Source organism: Corvus cornix, chromosome 19 (assembly GCF_000738735.6).
Source record: "Corvus cornix cornix isolate S_Up_H32 chromosome 19, ASM73873v5, whole genome shotgun sequence".
Classification (NCBI taxonomy): Eukaryota; Metazoa; Chordata; class Aves; order Passeriformes; family Corvidae; genus Corvus; species Corvus cornix.
In genome coordinates this window covers 8,581,513-8,604,508 of record NC_046348.1, presented here as the reverse complement: position 1 = coordinate 8,604,508, position 22,996 = coordinate 8,581,513, and the positions used below count along the sequence as shown (strand labels likewise).

At 39.8% G+C, this 22,996-nt stretch overlaps 1 long non-coding RNA gene across 4 annotated transcripts; it reads right to left on the bottom strand.

Annotated features, from left to right (window-relative positions):
* Window positions 1-780: 780 nt before the first annotated feature.
* Window positions 781-22,963, bottom strand: LOC104691000. 4 transcript variants are annotated; one of them, XR_752088.3, is made up of 5 exons: window positions 22,026-22,963; window positions 21,359-21,434; window positions 7,214-7,415; window positions 5,573-5,753; window positions 781-5,363 (listed from the first exon to the last, which is right to left on the bottom strand). It is a non-coding gene; the product is annotated as an uncharacterized LOC104691000 (long non-coding RNA). The 4 variants fall into 4 exon arrangements; XR_002046093.2 differs by having other exon boundaries at window positions 5,587-5,753; XR_002046092.2 differs by having other exon boundaries at window positions 21,394-21,434.
* Between the last annotated feature and the right edge of the window lie 33 nt (window positions 22,964-22,996).

Genomic DNA, 22,996 nt, shown 5'->3' with positions numbered 1-22,996 from the left:
GGGGAGTCCCGGGCGCTGCGGAGCCCCCGCCTTGCTCGTTGGGGGGGCGCCATCTAGCGGCTGCGCCGGGCGGCGACGCGGCGGCAGCGTCGAGGCTGCGGGTTCGAGTCCCGCCCCCGGCCGGGCCCGCGGCTCCCGGGATCGCGGGGCGGGTCAGGGTGGAAGGGCCGCGGTGGGGGCAGCTGGGCACAGCGCCCTGCTCAGGCACGGTCAGCCCCGAGCACAGAGCACGGGAGCACGTCTGGGATATTCCCATGAGGGAGGTTCCACAAGCTCTCTGGGTAATCTGCTCCAGTGCTTGGTCCTTGGACAAGTTCTTCCTCATGTTCAGGTGGAACTTCCTGGGCATCAGTTTCTGCCTATTGTGCCATGTTCTGGTGATTGGCACCACGCAGCAGAGCCTGTTCCCTCTTTTGGCACCCCCATTTAGATATTTATACAAGGGCTCGCTCTTCCCTTATCCCTGCCAGGGCTCCCATCCATTCCTGGGCATCAGCACCAAGGATGTGAGGTTGATCCCCATATGGGCCATAAGGGTTGGAGTCAGTGGTCCTTGTGGATATCCTGGGATTCTGTGCTCACCCTAGGGCACCTCTGGTCAGCCTGGGGCTAAAGTCCAGGCACAGACTGTCCCCCAGCACAGGGAACACTCGCCTTGGCTCCCCTTCCACAACTTCCACCTCTTGGCAGAGGATTCCCAAGATTTGTGCCGGCGCTTTGCACCACAGAGCAAATTCCAAACCAAGGATCTCGGAGCCTTTTTCAAAAGATAAGCAAGTATTGTGAAAGCTGACTTTAATATTTAATGCAAGCGTTAATGCTCTCACTAGTCCCCCAGACAGCCTCTCTGCCAAAGCAGAGCCCTACTCCAAAACCCAGTTTTTTTCATGCCCAGATCCATATTGTGCAGTTCAAGAGGATAAAGTAGGTGGTTTCTCTGTTACTATATGCACAGATTTGCAGAAGGACTGTGAGATTATTCAGAATTAAGATGCTACAGTGACAGTGAAAGCTATTTTTAAGAGATGTTTGGAAAGTGTATGCATCTTACTAATCCTCTCATATTACACATTAATTTTCTAGGCAATGCCTTGCATGTAGAATGGAAAATTTTAAGTTACTATATGCAGAATTTTTACTGCAATGTTCAAGTGAAAACATAAACCAGTGTAAAGCACCTAAAGTAAAAGAAAGCCCTGAATGTCTCATCTAACCTGACATTCACATTAAAATATGATATGTTCATGCAACAGCAGCACGTTGATCACAACTATGCAACACGATGATGTTTCAAAGGCCCTGCAAATTATTTCAGGACTCCTGAACAAGACGAGCGACAACCTTCTGCAAATGTCTTGATAGAGTAGGAGGAAAGAAGGACACTCTATAAATAAACTTATATGATAAGTTTAAAAAAAAAAAAAAAAAAAAGCAAGGCTAGATATATTCACCAAGAGAAACTTTGAAGATTTACTCACACTGAGCCTATTTTTGTATGTCAGTGTAGGCAAGCAAGATTCTTCTTTTCATCTAAATAGAAGCAGAGTATTTTTAAACGCAGGAGATTCATTCCCTCAGTGCTCATCGAAACACGGCAGCTGGGGCCGGAGCTGGGATGCGGGGGGAGGGCTCCGGGTGGAAGCAAACCCCTTTCCAAGGGGAACAGATGGTTTTCCCTGCGGTGGCTGCAGCCGAGGGCTGTGAGGAGCATTCCTGGGTGCCCAGGGCCAAGCCAAGCCCCTCGGAAGTTCCAGCGCCACCGAGATGTCCCTGCAGGAGAGGTTCTCAAGTCACACCTCCCCAAGGAGAAATCCAAGGATTTGAAGGAAATTAGGGAAAGCAGCATTTGGCATTAAGTACACAAGAGCTGGTATGGATTTACTGCTAGGAGGAAAAAGAATCATTTGGTAAAAGGGATTTGGTAGATTTGGAAATCCAGGACAATGGCTCTTGCATGTCCCACTGATTTCAGGACACCACCGAATGTTCCCTGGTTGGGAATCAATTTATTTTCCTTCTAACAGCACAGCTCAGTGTCTGGAAGAGAGGATTAGTTTCTAACACTGGGTTTGGTGTGGATGCACCTCCCAGTTTGGAGGAACTCTGTGTGTCTCAGGTCACTTCTCTATAAAACGCATTTTGGGATCCAGTTCATCAGTCCTGACGCATTCATCCCAATAAATCCTTCTATAGGATCCCAGCACAAGTGCAGAACATAATTTGCCCAGCAAACCGAAACACAGGATAAGGAATTAATAAAATAATCCACTAAAGAGGAAAGAAAACTAACACATCAACTAGAAGTCTTCCTGACTCAGAACCTTGAAGCTGTCCCAATTCCACGTACAGCACCTCAGAACAGTGAGACACAATGGAGAACAATTATAGCCATGCCTGGCAAATTCTGGACCTGAGACACTGCTTTCCCTTTGTACTCTTTGGGATATAAAACCTCCTGGAAAACAGGGAAGAGGCAGATAAAAAAATAAAAAAAGAGGAAAAAATGCTATTGCAAATACGCTCTGTTTTATAGATAGGTTCTTATAGAGTTCTCATCTCTGCAACTTCCAGAAGTGCATTAAGCTGCATAATTAGCATCTGTCACATGAAGCTTTTTCCTTCCCTCTTCCTCTCCCTAGAGGGAAACTGCATGAAGAAATTTTAATATAAATTTTAGTATCTACTCTGTGCAGTGCAATCATATTAGGAAAGCTACAGGCAAGTCAGTTTGTGCTCAGTCTAAGGTTTATCTTTGTGTAATAGAAACTTTACCAGTTTAAAAAAAATGCTGCTGATCCAATTTAAAAATTAACCAGTCTCTTGGAAAGACAACAGGGGTGGGGGAGAGATGGTCCCCATTGCATCAGATTTAAACCAGTGGAATTGCCAGGAAAACTGGGCAATTAAAGCCAGTCCTGGTATTACATCCCTCCAATCTCACATGGAAACATGCAGCCAAAAGGAGTAAGGGATGTGTGATTTCCCCTTCTAGTCAAAAGCATTTATTTTGAAAGGAATATTTATATTTTTAAAACATCCTAACAAAGTAGGAGTTCATGTTGCTTTTTCATTCACATCAAGAGATACTCTGCTGTTGAATATAAAAGTCAATGGACTACAGCATCTCATGGTGAATCTCTGCAGGCAAAAGAAGATGCTGCCTTTTTAGAAATAAAGATTAACTAGAAATAAATGCAGCTTAACAATAGCAACATGACAAACAACTCTATTATTCAGCCTCTGATTTCCATTCTGTCTCCTAATTTTTTGAAGTATTTCTTTTCTACTTAATTATTCCAAGAAAATTGAGATTATAGGATTGAACATATTGCCAACAACCTGAGGTATGAAGTGCAGACCGAGTGCTTAAACTTCAGCTACAGAGGTGGTAATTATTGGAATTGGTGCATGTGCAGTAAATATATCAAGTAGTGTAGAGTTCAAACTCGTGCCAGTCAGTCTCCAGTTGGCACCAACAATTCTGTCAGGAGGATACAGAGGTCTCAGCAGGACTTATTACTGGCAACTGTTCAACAGTTCTCTTCTCCAAATGGTTTCAAGGGGATTTGGGTGGGAAGAAAGATAATTTTTAACAAATTAAACTACCTAAAAATGGCGAGCTGCCCAGAGCCACCTAGTCTGCCTTAGTCACTACTACCAAACCATTTTAAAAAAGAAGATTAAAAATATTGCTGGCAAAATTGCCTACCTGGCTTTAATGACTTAATCAGATCCCTGCAAAATTACCCCAACATGTGCTGTACACCATCCTGCAAGTGTGTGTAAAATATGTCCTGAGTAAAAGGTAGAGCAGAATATTCACTCAGTGTGTGTTTCTCAGGAAAAAACTACCTCAAGTTACCAGAATCCACGTATCCCTTTAAGGACATGGGCTCTAGTTCCAAGAAATTAGAAAAACAGCTTAACTAAAAAAAAAAATTACAAAGATTAGGAGGAATGTTTACTTCCCATTAGTATTTATCTCACAACATTTGTGAGGTGTAAACCAGAGTTCAGCTTTGCACTGGGAGCTTTCACAGGAGCCTCTGAGCTGTGCCAGATTGATGTCCAGCTGCTTTGTTTAGATCTTGCTAAAATGCCTTTTTCAAATGGTGAATATGTCATTTCTAGCAGAGGTCTCCAAGAGAAGATTTGAGTTTAATGCATGGCAATAAAAAGAGGAATATGAGAATTCTTGGTCTCTTTAGTGTCAGCTTTGCTTAAGACGTATGAATGCACATGAATAGTCTTGTCAGAATCTCTGGGGCTACTGACATTCAAGATCTAACATATTATTACTTCTGACCAGAACATTAGCTGCTGTGCAGGAAGGGAAGGGAAAGAGGAGAAAGGGAAAAAGATAGGACCACTCCCTAATCAGAGAGAAATTGTTATGGATTTCTCTGGCTGGAAATCTCTGAACAGAACTTTTCTGCTGTGGAAATACAATGCTCATGTTCTCCAATCTGATTGTACAGCCTCTTTAAAATGTGCAGCAGGAAAAACAAAAATCAGCATATTTTAATGCCTGATCTTGCTCATTTTACTCATGGAAAGGATCCTAATTAACCTATAAATAATGACTGTACAACCAACTATTACATCCTTTTAAAGGACATGTGCTAAGAAAGGTTTGAGCATTTTGAGCTGCTGACTCTATTTTTTACTATTTCTTTGAATCACTAGTTTCAGATACAAATAAGCTAATTAAAGAATTTAGTTAAAATAAGGTAATTTTCATTCCAATCTCAATATATATCAAATCTGGATACCACTACAATGGAAAGATTTGCTCACCAGGAGCAAAAATCTTCCAATGTCCTCCTGGCTGAATTAAGAGAAAATGTATTTCAGATATTCTTAATAGTTGTTGTTCAAAATTCATTTCTAAATAAACGGAAAACATTCAGAAATCAGTTTAATCAGTATATCTGTGCTCTGAAATTTGAGCTGAAGGAGTACCTTTCACTTAGAGTGCAACCAAAGGGAGTATCTTGCCCTTTGTGACTGAAACCACCTTTAGAATCCATTCAGGAGCTCCAGCACGTCAGACAAAGGCCTGGATTTGTTTGGAGCAATAAATGATAGCAGACCTTTACATATTTGAAGTGCAACAGATGGTCCTCCAAGGAGAACATAATGACTGGCAGACAGTACTTCGTTAGAGTGGCTTGGAATGTCTTCAGCAATTACACAGGCAGTGTTTTGGGGGGAAGCCCTGTCATCTCTGTGATTCTTCTCATGTAAATAGCTGTGATTTCCTTGTTTAGATGCTAAAAAATGACATCTTCTAAAATCCAGGCAGTGAACTGGAAAAGGAAGCACCTTTGGCCCTCCCAGGGCTACTCAAGCTGAGTGTCCACCTGAGAAGAGAGATGTGAATATAAAAAAAATCAGCATTAAAGGGAAAGAACTTTGGGCACATAACTGTAAAACTGTTAATCCATAGCTAAATATTCCATGGAAATGTAATTCAGGAAAAAAGCCAAGGTTTAACACAAGGTCCATCAGACTTTAGAAACTGGGAGGGCTACAGGTACAACAGGCAGAATATCAAGGAGAAAACACTCACAAGGCCTAAATTACCAAATAACAACCTCCTTCCTTTGGGAAACTGGTGATTTTTGAGGAATCCTCTTCCACATGAAACACTGTGGCTGCAGTTCTTCAAGGCAGGGGAAAGGGAGTTTTTCAAGGCTGTCCATTCTTTCCATTTTCACAGACAAGCTGTTTCACAAGCCAGCAATTAAGAACTAGAATTTTAAAGAAAGAGTAACAAAATGCTGATTTTTATACTGTAGACGTAGCTTAGAACAATTTAACTTCCATCTCTCCCGTCCCTGTAATTCTAGGATTAGTTCTTTTCTGTTCTAAAACCTTCCCCACCAAATCCACCCCGAGTAAAATTTTATGTGGCAACACAACCACAACAAAAAACGTGTCCTTTCCCAATGTAACTTAAATGTTGATGGAATCATAACTGCATTACTCCCTCTCCAATTAGCAGCAGCATTCTTTATGTTTGCTTACGAAGCGTGAACCCTTCGCTTGTCACTACAAAGACCTTCTGTGGAGGACTTAAAAAAACAGCCCCAGCAATTAAAATGACAACAACAGAGGTGGATTGGTCACATTAAGACACAAAATATCCAGCTGTTTCTTTCCAGAAGAAGGATGCACCAACTCCATGAAATATTATGGCCAAATTTTGACAGGCTACGTAATGCTGCTGGATATTCTGGGGAAAATACGCATTTCCAAGAAAGGAGGAGACTAATATGGAACTACGTCTAAGCTCACAGATTGATTTTTTCCACATGATCAGGATTGTCATTCATGCTTTTTATCCATACAAATTTCCCTTTTTTCTTTGCTGGAACTAGAGTTACTCTATTTTGTGAGAAATTCTCTCAAAATAAGAAAAATTTTGGGGATTGTCCTCGAAAATAAGGCAAAAAGTGATCTGATGGGGTTAGAACTAGAAAATCAGATTTTAAACTTACTTAACTTGGTTGTGTTGAAAACATTCTAAGAGTTTATTAAGACCATAAGTCTCATTACAACCAGAATATTATTTATAAAACAGAACATCTTTTATAATCACATCTGTCTGCTGCCGGTTCCTGCCTATTCTGCTTCCCAGTAAGATGGGAAGTTATTTGTAATACATGTAGGGAATTTAAAAAATCATTTTAAGCATGTATTTAAATAATAACAAAGGCTGAAAATGAAATGTTTCAGGTTAGCTTTTCCTAGTTCGGATTATAGGAGAGAGATATAGAGAGAGATATAAATACAGATATATTTATACTGAAGTGATAAGGTAGCTTTGATTTCTAATAGAGCAAGAGAAAATAACTGACACACAGAGAACCAGTCACTCAGGGGGGGAAAAAAACCCCAAACACTGTCTATAGAATCCACCTACAGATATGTCCTTGGAGAAAAACTGATGAGAAAATTATCAGGCAGATTTTCCTTGCTGTTTCCTTTCTGGAAGTTTTTGCCTCTCATAACAGCACAGCCATGGCAAGTGATATGTATCAGAATTCATCCATGCAGTATATTTTGCACATCAAATTGATTATCCATGACTTCTTAGGCAAACACAGGAATGCAGAAAACATGTCAGCTGTTATAGATAGAATATATGGGCATTGCACTCCTTACTTTACATTTAGAAAGAGCTGCAGATAATGAGCTCAACCATTACCTTGAGAATAAATTTCATTTCCAAGTTCAGAAGTATGTCTGGATTCTCATCTGTTTTGTGAACCAGAACTTACAGGTAGCTCGTAACATTTGTCTTCTGACCTGTGTTTGTCTCCAGAATAATTGTGATAAGTAGGCAAAGGCTTTAATGTCCTCATCTTCATGCCTTCAACCATGATGACCTCACAGACTCAAAGCAATCACTGCAAAATACAGAGGACAAGGAAAAAAAGTTAAGAAAATAAAAGCCCTTTCTTTTTCCTTCCCTAAATTCCCAGAATTCATCTTCAGATTCATGCCTGTAGCAAAAAAAAAAGACTAAAATATTACCCTTCTGTATGTTTCATCTGATATAATTGCTTGACAACAAACATCTCTTGCTCTGCAAGTATTCTGCAGTGAATTTATTCACATCAGGAAAAACACATCAGAAAGGTGCCTAGCTTGAAAGTTTCCAAATCAGACACCAGTGACAAAAAACCAGAGTGACAGAACAGGCGAGACACAACCTGGAACCCTTCTGGGGACACACAGACCATCATTTTCATCAGCAGCCACAAGAAATATTAGACAACCAAAAGTTCTGAGGTCAGCAGGTTTTGATAAACCAGTAATTAACCCTGAGCTGTAACAATAATAATATATGTTTGAGCAATATGTCATAAATATAATTATTCTTTGCAGATGTTTGCTATTCATTACAATGGAAACTGTTCCATTCTACAGTGTGGCCAAGTGGTATCAGACACCATTTTTACTAAGACACCAAGCACAAGATGTTCAATCTCAGGAGGTGAATTCCTAGACATTGGGCTGATAAAGCCATTTTAGATTCTGTAAAATATATATCATACAGTAATTACATTTCATTTTGTGGTTTACAAAAAGCTATTCATGAAACTACAGGAGCTTGTCACGCATTCTTTATTTCCAAAGAATAACACTCACCCATGAAAACTGTCTGATTTAAATCACTGTGAGTGCTGGCAGGTGAAAATTACTGGATAAAGCGAATAGAGCCTTATTGGAAATCAAAGCTACAAGTTTGAGTCACTCTTACTCCTGAGATACTCAAACTTGACCAGGCTTTAGGTACTAGAAATGCCATCTGCTTTCCAACACATTGGCCTTGCTGTTGGCAGAATTCTTGCAGGATTCTGCAGTGATATCAAACTGGAAGACTTGAAAACAGCCTCTGAATGACTGCAAAATGCAAGTAAAGCATTAAGTTGCAATCACAGGGTAGGAGTGGAGATGGAGTTCCAGCTGGAAGTTCAGTTAAACCCCTTTGTATGAAGTGAGTGACCACTGCTCCATATTGCATTTGGCATTAGACTTCAGAACTTGTGGAGCAGAAAACCAGGGAGAGGGCAAAACTCGTGCTGGAAAGATCTGAAAGATTTAGTGAGGAAACTGGTGGGAAGTGCCCTTCCTCTCCATGCAGACACTGCACAGCCCCAGCAATTGCAGTGAACAAATAAAAGGCAAGAAAACACAGCATATGGATCCTAAAGCCACAATTTCTGGAATACAGCATCTGGAAGTATTACAGAGAATAAACCCCCTCCTGTCAGGTAGAGCAGAGCCTGTGTCAACAAGAATCACACACTCCCACTGTTGCTCAACAGATGTACTTGAACTAGAGATAAGGCACTTCAAAACTCCAGGGAAGTTATGTGCAAAAGGTGTTGACTCCTGTGCCTCTTTCCATGCAGGGAAGGGAACACCAGGCAGGATTCAGACACCTAATTCTGCAGTAAGTAAGGAAAAATGAGCAAAAGAATTCTTGTCAATACAAATTATCTAGAGTAGAAGATGGGGGACAACCTTAAAAAGCACAAGCACAGATAGAGTCAATACATTTATAAATTAGAATACAGCAAGTACACTTACCATTGGAAAAAACTGTGAGTAAATCTCTCTCCTGAGGAAGGCTTTAAGCCTATTTTCCTTTTTCAAACCTATGTCACCAGTGAAGCCTCATAAATGAATATTCTCTTGCAGATGAAGTGGTTGTCTTCACCTTTTGGCAGTTGCAATAAGGACAAAACATATCCTGCAAGGAGGTTTTACTCCTAAGAGTAATCTCCTCAAAGACTGAGGAGAAAGCACGAGCTAAAAATCACTTGCACAATCATGTTTCATAACTGTTCCTAGTCTGGTGGTGTTGGTTCTTCCTGAGTACAAAAAATGCACAAACTTTTCTCCCTCTTCTACCAAGAGGGGAAAAAAAATCTGCTTATCCTTGGATACACAGAGAGTTTGGAGGAGCTCCAAACAATGGAGCACTGTGTGCCCCACTCATCACACAGACACTGAAGAAAGAGTGTGGCAAAGAATGCACAAAGTATGTAATTACTGTTTCACAAGATAATTCCATTATTAATACATCCCCAAAGATAGCATGCACAGCACTGGAGTTTAATTAGATGGTAACTGGAGGGGGTTTGAATTTATGAGGTAATAAATATATTTTGGACTAATAAACTCCAAGGCTGAAGTGTTTATTAATCTAGAATATAAAGATTACATAGTTGATAGGAGACAACCTCAGGTTGTGCTGAGATGCCTGTTGTTTACGTATTTCAAAATTAATATTTTCCTCCTTTTGGGAGCTAGATCAGAAAGCCAAGATTTCTGTGGATGGTACTGAAAAATACTAGAAATTGTCCAACCATGCTATGTTCTCAAAGGCAAAGGCTATCCAAGTCTCAGCAGATGGTGTGGTTTTAAAGTTTCACCTTTTAATCAATTTATCACCTCCTAAACTATTAAGCACTGCAAATAAACTGCCTTCTGATGCTGCCAGTGCCTCATTCTGATGGTAAAAAGCACAGATTCCCTTGCAGGATAACCAGACCCTTTACAAGACTAACAGATCTCTCCTCTGTTGCCCCCAAATAATCAATTCCATCTCTATTTTCCTGCTTTTGGATTCACCTGCAAGACCACACCACGACCACATCAACAATTTTGGGGTCTCATTGAATTTCTTTCTTTCATGAACATGGTTGTATAAACTTTTTGCCTAGTGCAGCATATTAAGGATTTGGAAACCAACTGTTGTGAGGATTTATATCCCAAACAGCTGTGCCAAGAATTGAGAGGAATCAAATGGTCTCATCCATTAACTTGTCCTCAGGTAGCTACAACTAGAGCTTAATAAATTACCCCACAGTTCAGTCCATTTAAACTACATTTCTCTGCTATTTTGGAACTGCCAATGCCTCACTCAGGCAAAACAGAAGAGCAGATTTGGTCCAGGAAAAAGTGGGCATGATTGAACTCACGGACCAGGTTGCTTAAGCCAAAGCTAAATTTAGGCCTGAGGGAACAGCAGAGAAAGAAAAAGGAAGAAACACGAGGAGGAACAACTTGTGGGACCTTGCAGGTGAATCAAGACTGACAAGTGCAAAGGAACTGTTCCCATACCTGGCTGAGTGATGGCTGCTGGACATCCTGGATGTGCCAAAAGAACTGTGGGGCAGGAAAAGAGGAGAGAGGCAAGAAACAGCACAGCTTGGATTTATTGGTAAGGAAAAACCCTGATTCTCTGAGCCAGCCCACGGTGGGTGCCAGCAGGAAGAAAGTCTCATTACCAAGGGCTGTAAAGATTTAAAGATATTTAGGAAAATGATTATTAAGGAGCTTAGGTGATCCAAATAGAGTTGGCTGTGTGTTCAGACAGATTCCAGGGTGGTTCCACAGGTTCAGGGCAAAGGCCTCAACACTAATTCCTGGGAAGAGTCTACAGATAAATCATGGAAGATGACAAAGAACCATTTCCAAAGCTCCTGTTTTTCATTTCAGGCTTATAGCCTCTCACCAACTGAGACAAGTCACAGAACCAACTTTCCAATATTAAATCTCCAGGCAGTGTGTTATTCATACAGCTTATGGAGATGTCTTTACCCTCTGGAAAAACAAAGTTTAAGAAAAATGGCTCTATCTTTGGGGAACAGTTTAAGTCTCAGGATAACTACATTAGGAAATCTAACTCTATTACTTTGTATCTTACATTTTATTACAAGATTGGTAATAGGAAATTACCAAATAAAATTGGTATTTTACTTGGTAATTTTTTTCCATGGGCCTCGTCTAATATGAAAGATGGTGATCATCAAATTTATTCAAGTTTTCCTGTCAACAACATCATTAACCAAATCCCTCAATTTCAAAGTAAATAAAAGCATCTGGGCTTCTCGCACAGCAAGACTGACTTGCATATTTAAGCCTCATATATAGATGAATCTGCACTGGACCAAATTTGCATATTAATGAAGGACTAATTGCTCTTTGCAGTCAATTTTATGCAGATGAATTTACTCCTCTCAGTACAATTTTCATAATGTTCAGAAAGAACCAAAAAATGTAAAACTTTTTAAAAGTACACAAATGTTAGACAATCAAGGAAGAAATATCATAATGACTTCCAACAGCTTTCCATTAAATTGTATATAATTCATCTTTTATACTGTTGCTTTATTTTAACAGCCTCCCACAAAGAACAGAACAATCCATGGAATAACTTCAGCCTATTCCCCCTCCTCGGTCTCAAATTTTAACAGCTTGTAATAACCCATGATATGATCCAGTTTCCAGCTGGAAGGATGGAGCCTGAATTTTTAGGAGAAGTTAAATTTGCTAAACAGGAATTTATTTGCTCGCAGTCATTCTCATGCCACAGGACAGTCAGGACAGAGTTTGTCCCACACATTTTTAGGGTAGTTTCTATCCAGTTTCGCACTATTAAGGAAAAAAGGCCCAAATTCTTGTTGAGTCTCCCCTGAGCTGAAGTACAAAATACCAAAAAAAGGGCAGGAAAGTTCATGGAAAAGAAAAACATCAACAAATGCTGAGGGGAAAATGATAATATTAGGGGGAAACGGGAAAAGATAGGGAAGTAGAAGAGGAAAGGAAGTGTAAATGGAAGGAGAGGGAAATGATGCTTCAATGTGTTTATTCAGCTCTGGCTAAAAAGAAAAGAATTGAAAGATTTGGAAGAAAGTTCAAGGCAAAATAAACACATAAAAAAAAAAAATGCAGCCACAAATGTAGCCATAAAAAAGAAAAAGAACAGGACAGATAATGAAATAAGTGAGAATCAGAGAGCACACGATACATAAAGAAACAAATAAAAGAAAATACAAAACCCACAGTTTTTCCTAATTCTGCCAGAACAGAAGGGCAGAGTTAGTGGGAATGCATCAGGAACCTGAATTTGCATGTACAGCCTTTCTCCTGCCAAAGAAAAAAGCCTTATTTTAACTGTGAAAACTGATAACCATAATATTTATATGTATCATAAAATCACTTACAGAAGACCATTTTAATCAGAAAAGGAATTGCATAGAAGAAAGTTACATCTTTAAATGACTTTGGGGCCTTTTGTAGAAGGAACATGGGAATATGGTTCACATTCCCCATATCTGCCATATCCTTGATTGCATTTTTTGCCCTTCTCTACAGCTTTTGCTGCTTTAACATCTTTTTGAGGCAGAGAGTATTCACACAGGTATATGATGAGTTTACAGTGGTACCAAGAAATCTGTTGTGGTTTTACTCTATTTCTTCTCTAATAATTCCTACCATCCCACTTCCCGGACCACGCTGAGCTTACAGTTCTCCTATGATCCCACAATTTGGTTCCTGAGAAATAACAGTTTATAAACAGTATTTCATGATCAAAACAAAATTATCTTCAGAATGAACATCTTTTGACTGAGCTGTTGAGTTCTTCCCAAAGAAGAATCAGAAAATCTGCCAGGTCACTTTGCCATCTCTCCTTTTGGTCTTTCCCACCTTGATGACAGAAGCCACAACATACAGAGCATTTTTCTGGGATAAACTCACCCCCCCATGAGCAATAAAGGCAATGGTTTTATGGAGGCAAGATCCCATTGCATGGAGAAAAAGAGAAAAAAAAAAGCCTTTAGGGTAGAGGAGTTGGCAGAAAATACCAAACCAAGGGGAAGGACAGCGAAAATGACAAGAGGCTTTCACTAGCTCTCAAAAAAAGATCACAGAACAAAGATAAACAGAACTATAAAATAACAGTAATAATTGGAAAAGAATGAGAAATACTCCACCAGGAATATACTGGAATACTACTGCTGAAGAATTCTCACCGAGGAAACAGGACTCAGTTCAGGTGGTCAGCCTGGAGGTTTGGGTTTTAAAAGTTATTCGACAACAAATTACAGTTGTGTACTCTGAATTCTGGATTATTAATACAAAATGTTTCCCTATTTTGCTCATGGAGGAGAAGGAAGGGAAATGTATCTCCTTTATAATTTCTGTACAGAGCATTTGAAAACCTGCTCTGGGCACTCCCCATTTTTCCCAAAAAATGTCTGGTTCAAGTGATTAATGCTGTGTGAATGTAAACAAAGATAATTATTCAAACAAGAACAAGATGTTCCACCCAAAATGATTTGCTTTCCAATGGCTGAGATGCCTACTTCTAATCATCAAGAAAGGTTAACCTGACCAGATTTAATTAACCGCTTAATACAATAATAAAGATGCATAAATAATGGGTGAAGAAGCCCACAGAGGCAACAGTGAATCCAAATAAATCCCTCCAGCAAGCACAAAGTCTGGGCTGTTATCACCCAACTACACTGATGTAAAAATTCCCAAGTTTTTAGATCCACCAGGCACAGTTTTGCACTTGTCCATGTGGAACTTGATTAATAGATGGCTTTAATTATTATTAAACAAACACAGAAACAACAACAACAACAACAACAAAGGCAAGAAACCAAATCCCTAAAATTCAATGATAAAATGAACCCAGTGATATTTCTTAACACTGTGCTTCAAATTCATAGGTGAAGTCAGCTGGTTTGTACAGACTATTTGAGGAGTACAGTGAAATAAGTTACTATTTCCTCATATATAAATATATAAAAATATATAAAAGTACACATAAAAGGAGATATCAGACAGACATTTTCAAGACAAAGTTACTATTTTCAGTGAAAAAAAGTAGTCTTATTCTAGAATATTCCCTAGTAATGAAGTAAAAGCTTTCCACTACAACAATAAATAATTTGCAAGCATTACATGCCATAAATTGGGAACACTGCAAAATATTTTACATTTCAAAGAATGCTAGGAAATGTTATTGGCCCTGCATCTCTGGATAATGTGTGCAGCACTTGCTGGTTGAGGCAGGCTGTACTCAGTGTTACCAATAATGAGTATTAAAGGGGAGGACTGGGCATCAGCCCTTCCATTTTCTCTCAGTAAAGTTTAAGCATCCCTTAAACAACTCAGTGCAAACCAACAGATCTGCTATTGATTCATTCTGTTCATAAAAAGTAACAACATCATGGTAAATTCAGTCTAGTCAATGAGAAGTTTATGAGCCTAAATATATCAAAAGGGCAATGAAAGCTAATATATAGTGATTAAATAACAATCTGTGAGGAAAAGACACCCAAGTTTCAGTTCCAGGGTAGTGGAATCATCTCCTGATGAAAAATAGGGTTTGAATTGTTTCAGAGGACACTGCAGCCATTTGCCCTTTTTAACAGCCTGGAAGTTCACATGGCAAGATTAACTTATAATTTAACTGAAGTGGATCTCAAATAAAGTTTTTTGATTAAAATCTACATTTCTGTGCCTCCTGGCAGTGCCAATATTGCTGGAACAGGACATCAGCTGCAATGCCAGCGACTCTGGAATACGCTGCCATAGACTGTAAATCAGCTTTGTCCTAGTTTAATATTGGTTTAACAATAAAAAAAGAACTCTGGTGTTTAATATTTAAATAGGATAATTATCCATTTAGAACTGAGTGCAGAAGAACAGTGTCCATCGCGGGTCAGGTGCTAGAGAGTCAGTGGAGTATGAACAGGAATATGTAAACTTGACTTTAAATATTCCGTGCAACTCAAGCTATATATCTTCGGGACCTTTGTTGCTACCTCTGTGCTGGATCCAATACTTCTGTGGGGGGACCAGGGCTGTCTCTGAGCAGAAAGCACAGCTGTTTACAGCGATTTGATTACTCAAAGCAATACTCAACTCAAAGAAGCGATTCAAATATGCAATTTCAACAGAAACCAGACCGAAGTAACGAAACAGCCCACCAAAGGAAGGCCCCAACCACAGAACAACACAAACAAACAAAGGAGCCCGTTAATGTTCGCCGCCGAACGGAGACCGGGCTGCGACCCCGGGGCCGCGGGCCCCGCCCCCTCCGCCCCGCGCCCCACGTGACGCGGCGCGCGCTGCCCACGTGACCCGCACTGCAAAACTTCCCTTTTTCTCCGAATTGTTTGGAAAGATGCACAGACACAGGGACAGACACAGGGACAGACACAGGGACAGACACAGGGACAGACACAAGAGAACGGGCCAGAGCCTTGCGAATCCGCTCCGTTTTACCCGGCACATAAAACTGAACTGGCCTCAGCTGGATGTAACTGGTGTATCTCCAAAAGGAGTGTTAGACGTGAAATAGCAAACAGGCTGCTGAGCCAAATTTATCCTATGGATTTGGGGTTTTTTCTATTATTCCCTTTCAGAAGGAAATGTATCACAAATGTCTCTCAAATTATTTACAATCTCAGCTGCAAACTCCCCCGTGGTAATTCAGTCTGGCTGTTTGTTACTCTTTGTGAGGAATAGTTCTGCTCAAGTTCTCCACAGAGAAGGAGACAACTCTGTTTTCCTGATGTACTTCAGATTCAAATTATTGAAGTGCAGGATGGAGAAATGAATTAGATAAAGGCATGGGAAATGTGTAATTCATACCTGGCTGCCGTGATGAGCTCGCTGGTAACTGATAAAGCTGTGAGTGTTAAAAGAATTTTAATGAGAAATTATATTGACCTAAGCGCCAGTGTTATCAGCACTACTACATTTAAAATAAATGAATTTTAAAAAATATTTAACTTTCACTTCAGCAGTGTCCACTGACAAATATTTTAGTTTAACACCTACTGCTGATTTCCATTAAAATACCTTTAGATGAGATTATCAAAAGCAATTTCCATCTTACTTTCCTAGAGTCCAATAACTTTTTACGCTCTTACAATAAACTGAAAGCAATTCCAACTTCTTTGTCACTAATTCAAAGACAGATGTAACACATATTTTTTGCTACCTCCTCTGTAATTGACAACATTGTTTCTGTTGCAGCCTGTCTGAAAGTTTCCAGCTGCAAACAAGTGTCCAGAGCAGAGGGGGTGCTGCTCCTGGTTATTGCTGGAAGAAACTCAAACCATAAAGTAACTCTCATGATTAAGATGAACTATCAATAATCATCTATTTTTCAGTGCAACATCCTATAAATCCTTCTAATTAGTAAAATAGATGTCTCCTTTTTAGCAAACATTCCCCAGCCTCCCTCCTTATTTACTTCCCTGAATTCAATTATGTTTGCACCTGCTGGCCCAATCACCTAAATGACAGATTCTGGATGGAAGGGAGAAACTGGGCCATAAGCAATAATTTCATTGTAGTTCAATTTAAAGTATTTGCCTGCACCTATTTTCTCTGCTTCATGAAGAATGTTGATGCTATTTCCTGCTCTGTGGATTTGCTCTCCTGTCAGGAGATGCAGCAGCATCAGCAAGAATTTCACACTGCTCCCAATCTATCCTTCACTGCTGACTCCAGAGGAATCAAAGCTGAGATTTTCCTGGAGGGGAAGGACCATTAGAATAAAGAGGGAAGGAGTGATTTCCAAATCTGGGCTGAAAAACTGATGAAAGTAAAAAAAAATTTAGTTGGTTGCTATGAAGGACTCTTTGTAAAATAAAGGTTAGGAAATATTTCTTTAGAATAAAAAACCAACAGAACTACTTTTGCCTTGAAAACCTATGGAGGAGGGGGTACTCCTGGTGATATTTACCTACCACGGGACTTTAAAATCCATCTACTCCCTAAATCAAATGAGTTACTTTTCCAAAAATCTTCCTGAATGCAATTCAGCCTCTGGATGAAAAATCCTGAAAACTTCTTGTTCTTGAGTGGAAACTCAACATCCAAGCCATCACAGTTCTACAGCTCAGATGTTCAAAGAAACCCACATTTCCTTCCATCACCCGAAACACAGTGTATCTTCAAAATATGTTCTGAAGCTGTTACATCTTGAATGTTAAGTCAATATTGGGCAAAATTATTAATTTACCATATGCATCTCACAATAAATAGTAATTTGGGTGAGTGTGTAAAACTGGATTGTGTATAAATTAAAACAGTAACCAAAGGGGAGGCAAACAGGCAGCTAAAGCCCTAAGAGAGGAGCCTTGGAGAGAGGAACTGCACAGCATTTTTATGTAACACGTGGGGAAACCGTGCAGCATGGGAGTTTCAAATGTTAATTCTGCAGCTGTACTAAATCCAGTGTGTCAGACTCTGACTGCAAGCAAGCCAGATTTAAGGAAGAACATTTTTACTGCAGCATTGGAGGCTGAAAAATGGTTAACTTGGTTGATGTTCACCAGGAGGAAGTTTATATAGGAGCCTAAGATGAATTCCAATATTCCTTCAGCAGTGTTTCACTTCAGAAGTAGTTCTTAGTTAAATAGTAAAGTACTTTTCTAATTATTCTTCCATTAATTCTTTCTATTAATGAAGAAAAGCATGGCATGAGCTAGAACTCTTCAATTAAGATAATCATTATCATAAACAGATGTTTTGTTTGACAGTTTGAGGGATATGGGTGTGCTGTGATTCAGTTCAGAGACATTAGTTCAACTGAAGGCTTCAATTAAATAACCTCGCCCTCATCTCTAATTGTATCAATCAAAAAAATCACCATTCTGAGGGACAGAATTGGAGATGTTTAGTTTTGCTGTGTGACAGAAATGTAAACAAACTGCTCAGGACTGGGTTTGGGGGCAGCATGCAGGAACAGGGTACATGGCAGTGAGATAACACATGTGGCTTAACAAGCACCCCTGTTATCTCCTTGGAGCAGACACAAGGAGCTGGGCCTGTCTCTCACCCAGAGGCTGCAGACAAAGGCTGGAGCAGGTTGAAAGTCATGTATCAACTCCTAATAAACCTCAGCCACTGGAAATAATGGACAGCCAACTATGATATAAATATGAAATGTCGTGGGGGGAGATTCTTCTGTGGAAATGAACTTGCACATTTGGAAATGTGGTCTAGTCAACAATAAGGATCTAAAATTCATCTCTGCATTTCCTCCTAAGCCATACAAGCCTGACCACTGTGCTTTGACTTAACTGAAAAAATGACTAAGTTAGTGCTTGCTTTCCAAAACAAAAATAATTTTCAGAATAAGGAGTACTTTAATTTCACTTTACCTTCTGAATTAGTGTCTCCATCCTAATTTTTACTGCCTAATTTTACAGGCATGAGCAATTACTTTTAAATTTGGTAAGACATTTAGTCACTTGACCCTTTCAAGCAAAAAAATCATTTTCATACTTGTAAAGTGTTACAGGCATAATCTGGATAATCTTATTACATGACAAACATGGTCTTACTCGTGGATAACACTTCCTAATAAACTAACACACCTCTGTCAGAACAAAATCTTCTTTTGTTAGAAAAGAAATAGAAATGCCCCCATACCCTTAAGATAATTTTAAATATTGTCACCAAGCTAAAAACAGCAAGTAAATATTAACTCTGTGAAGTGCAAAACAAGTTTTATTGACCTGTGAGGTAAATATTGACTGAAATGAAGCAAATATTTATGTGCTGATGTTAATGGGATGAATCCCCTTCACCCACAGCACACAAGATTTTGCCTACTACATTTCTGGGTTTGTATTTATTCCAAAAGGTCTGAAAGAAGATATTTCCTTTTCCAGACATCTGCTTTTTAAAAACGAAACTGTCTTTCCTTAGTGACGAAATTGGACATGCATCCAGAGGCCTGGAATATCGTATAACACACAGGTTTGGCAAATTGCTTTCAGACAGAGAAATCAATTAACTAAAATCTGACCAGACAACAACATCCAAGACCCCTCTTTGATCCCTAAAAAGGTAAATATAAAGTCAGATTCCATGTTATGAATTATGTTGGAACATTTAATTTGGATTTTGAACATAAAATATATTGCTATATATCACATACATGGTGGGATTCTTAGGGCTGTCCTGTGCAGGGCCAGGAATTGGGCTTTGATGATCCCAGTGGGTCCTTTCCAGCTCTGGATATTCTCTGATTTAACAAGGAAAATACAGAATAATTAAGGATATAACTACTAGCAGGTACTACAAATGGAATTAACAAACTCATCTACTCCTTCCTGGTAAATCCACTCATGTTTACACACATGAGAATTCATTGTTATATTGAACGATTCACACAGGGATTCACACGTTCAGATGAACACATTAGATGGGAAAAAAACCCTGATTTTGAGAAACTTCAAAGATTCAATTGAAAATTCTGGCACCTTTAAGGACACGCACTAGAGAATACCAACGTCATGATCATTACATCTTCTGACCTAAATTCCTCCGTAATGGTCTAACAGCAGCAATTAACACACACCTCCCGAAATTCTGTAACAGCTGAATAATTTTTGAGTCACTGTATTTAACAGATCCTCCAGTGTCACTACAAGAAAAGCCCTGTTCAGGAAACAGCCTTTCCACTTGGTTCTGATGACCTCGGGAATCGCTCCTTCCTGCAGATAAAGACAGAGGCTGAGCACCCTCCTGTGCAGGGAGCAAAAACTACAGCTGCCCTTTGTGGCTCTGCTGGCTGATTCTCATTCAAGGCTTTATCTTTACCCAAAAAACCAAGACTCCGGGATCTAATTCAGCAGCTTTGGAACAATTACATGACACCATTGCAGTAGAATTAGTTTAGAATGATTTCACAGGAATGAACACGCTGCTGTACACAGAGAGGCTTGTAAGCTTTCTGGAAACCTCAGGGAACAGGGTGATGTCATTGCAATATAAAAATATCTGCTTCGAATTCCTTGCGAGTCTCCTTGACAAAGCTTAGAGGATCAGAGTTCAGCAGTGAAACTCAGCCATCACCTCAGGGATGTTTTCAAAACTGGGCTCTATTCTTCACCATCTCAGATACAGGAGCACAGGAGCTGTTTTCCTGTGCTTGAAATACAAACTAAAGTCAGGGTTTGTAGAGTTGCAGGAGACAGTTTTTAAAAGATGGAGCACTCAAAACTCAGGAAACACTCGAATTTTAAAGGTTATTTGAGCCTCTTGGCAAGACTTTCAAATCCTTCAAACAGTTTAAACTAAACCCTCTTAATTTTGCAGAAGTCTTCCATACTCAAGCAGCATTTTGGGTAAAATGAAGACAACCAATAAAGCCTTTGAATATTCAGGACATTCTGCTATTCTACAGACTTACCAAAAAGCCCAATTTTTATCATATCATTAACTAAAATTGCTTTCCCTGTATCTGAGATCAGCTTTTTTAAATTCCACCACAGATGATGCTGCACACCTCATTTTAAAGCTATTCTACAGACTTACCAAAAAGCCCAATTTTTATCATATCATTAACTAAAATTGCTTTCCCTGTATCTGAGATCAGCTTTTTTAAATTCCACCACAGATGATGCTGCACACCTCATTTTAAAGCACCAGTCCCTTCCACACCTTCTGATTTAAAAAAGGTGATACAAAAGATTGTAATCCCTTAACCTGCTCAGATCTCTGCAGAGCTCCTTCAGGACACAAAATATGTTCTTCTAATATTTTTGTCTATAAAACACGTTCTCAGCAACTTTTAGCACAGAGTGACTTTTGCTGCAGAGGTACTGAGCTGCCAGGGCATGCCAGGCAGAGTTCCACAAGGATCAGAGTTTGTTCCAATGTTTTCATGCACTGAACAACCCCAGGAAAAGCAGGTACGCACTGATGAAAAGCAGTGATTGCACCAATTAAAGAGGTACCACCTGTTCCTGGGAGGATGAGAAAGTCTGGGACACTTCTGAGTGTGTAAACACCTGGAAATGTGCCTGGGCACTCTATGAAATTTATTGGCATCCTGGGAGTAGGATCCAAATACAAATTGGTAAATTTATCACCAGGTATTCCATGACCTAATATGTGCAATACCCATGGGAAAAGACTTCCAATTTTCTGTGAATAATCTCCCAAATCTCTCTTGTGTCAGGAGTTACTAAATCCAGAGGTCATTAACGGCACTAGGAAAACATACCTGTTAAATAACAACATCTCTGAAGAGTTACACACCTTCTAATGAGCTGTGAATTGGAGATAAATCAGCAAGTGACCTGCATGAGCAAACACCATTGATTAATAAGCAGCCACGAATTAATTTCATATTTCCAGTGCATGTAGCAATGAGAAACAGTTTGAGAACAACGTGGATTTAAAGCTACATTTGTACTTTGATGCATTTTATAATTACAAAAAAGAAACAGCTGAACAAATCTTTTATATTTATACCCTTCCAAGAGATGTACAGAAGGCATGCATAATTTCCAATCATAAAGCACTATTTAAAAATAAAAGATTTATAATTGCTTTCCCGGATTCGAGAAGCAAAGTAAGACTTTTTTCACATTGTCCTTCATAATCCAAACACAATGCGAGTGACTGACTGAGCAAAGAGTGGGAGAATGAACAATATGGCACAGCATAAGCCAAACACAACAGGTTTATGTTATCCTTGGAAGGATGGGGACATGGCCATGAAATTCTTCGAGTGCTTCCTGCCACGCATCTGAAATCTGCACTGGTGCTGCTACTGAGCAGTATTGTGATAATTAGACAGAAAAATTACACAAATGAGAAAGGTCTTCTGAGTTCAGAGGGCCTACAGGAACAGGAGGCCTGTGGGTATGTTTAATACTTAAGTATACCTGTAATAACCAGCCCAGGTTTCTTCCAATCCATCAGCCACAGCCCAAGCGAAATGCAGAGGATATGAGACCTCAAACTTCCAGTCGGGAAATTCTAGGCACCGTTTTCAAAAACATCATAAAAGTGGACCAAATTGCCTCCTCAAAACCTACCTCCAAGAGACACAGAGATGCAGCCAGTGTTTTCAGCGACTTCCTTGAAAAGAGAAGGTTTGTTGTTAGATGGTGTCACTGAACACCAGGCCACTTAACTCCGCCAAACACTTCATTTTTCACCTCATGAGATCTACGTCTAAGGGCCCATCCTTTCCCTCTCCAGGAGTTACTGACCCCACAGCATTTCTGTATTTAAACTTTGGAATTAAACCAGCATTTCTGTTCTAAAAACAACATTTTCCGATGCACCGATTTTCAAAGCTGCTCAGATATTAGCCCCACTTTCCGTGTGAGCTGCATATCTAAACACTTTTCCTAGAAAAATATCTGAGCCAAGGAAAACAGATGCCATTTCTGGACGCAAACTAATTTATTCAAGAGCATATTTCAAAAGAAAACCTGTATCTATTTCATTCCAAGCCTCTCCCAAGAGCTACAGCAGCATTAACTAGGGCAGCTCTTTCCTCAGGTTTCCTGGGAGGCAAAGCCAATTTCCAGACAGCAGGACTCCCTTAATCGCCACCGACAAGTAATGATACCGCAGTACACATATATTTATATATATCCCTTCATTTCATTCCTTATTATTGCCTTCCCAGATTAATTTTAATTGAGGCTTTCAACAAAAAGCAACAGGAATCTCGCCCCTCGTTTTGGCGGGGTTCAGGCTGAGGGGAGCCGCCCCTCACGGGCCATGACGGGGCGAAGGCCGCGACGTTGCCAGAGCAACGCCCAGCTCGGAGCCTTCCTTCTTCTCCTTCCTCTTCTTCCTCCTCCTCCTCCTCCTCCCCTCACGGCTCCTCCTCTTCCTCCCC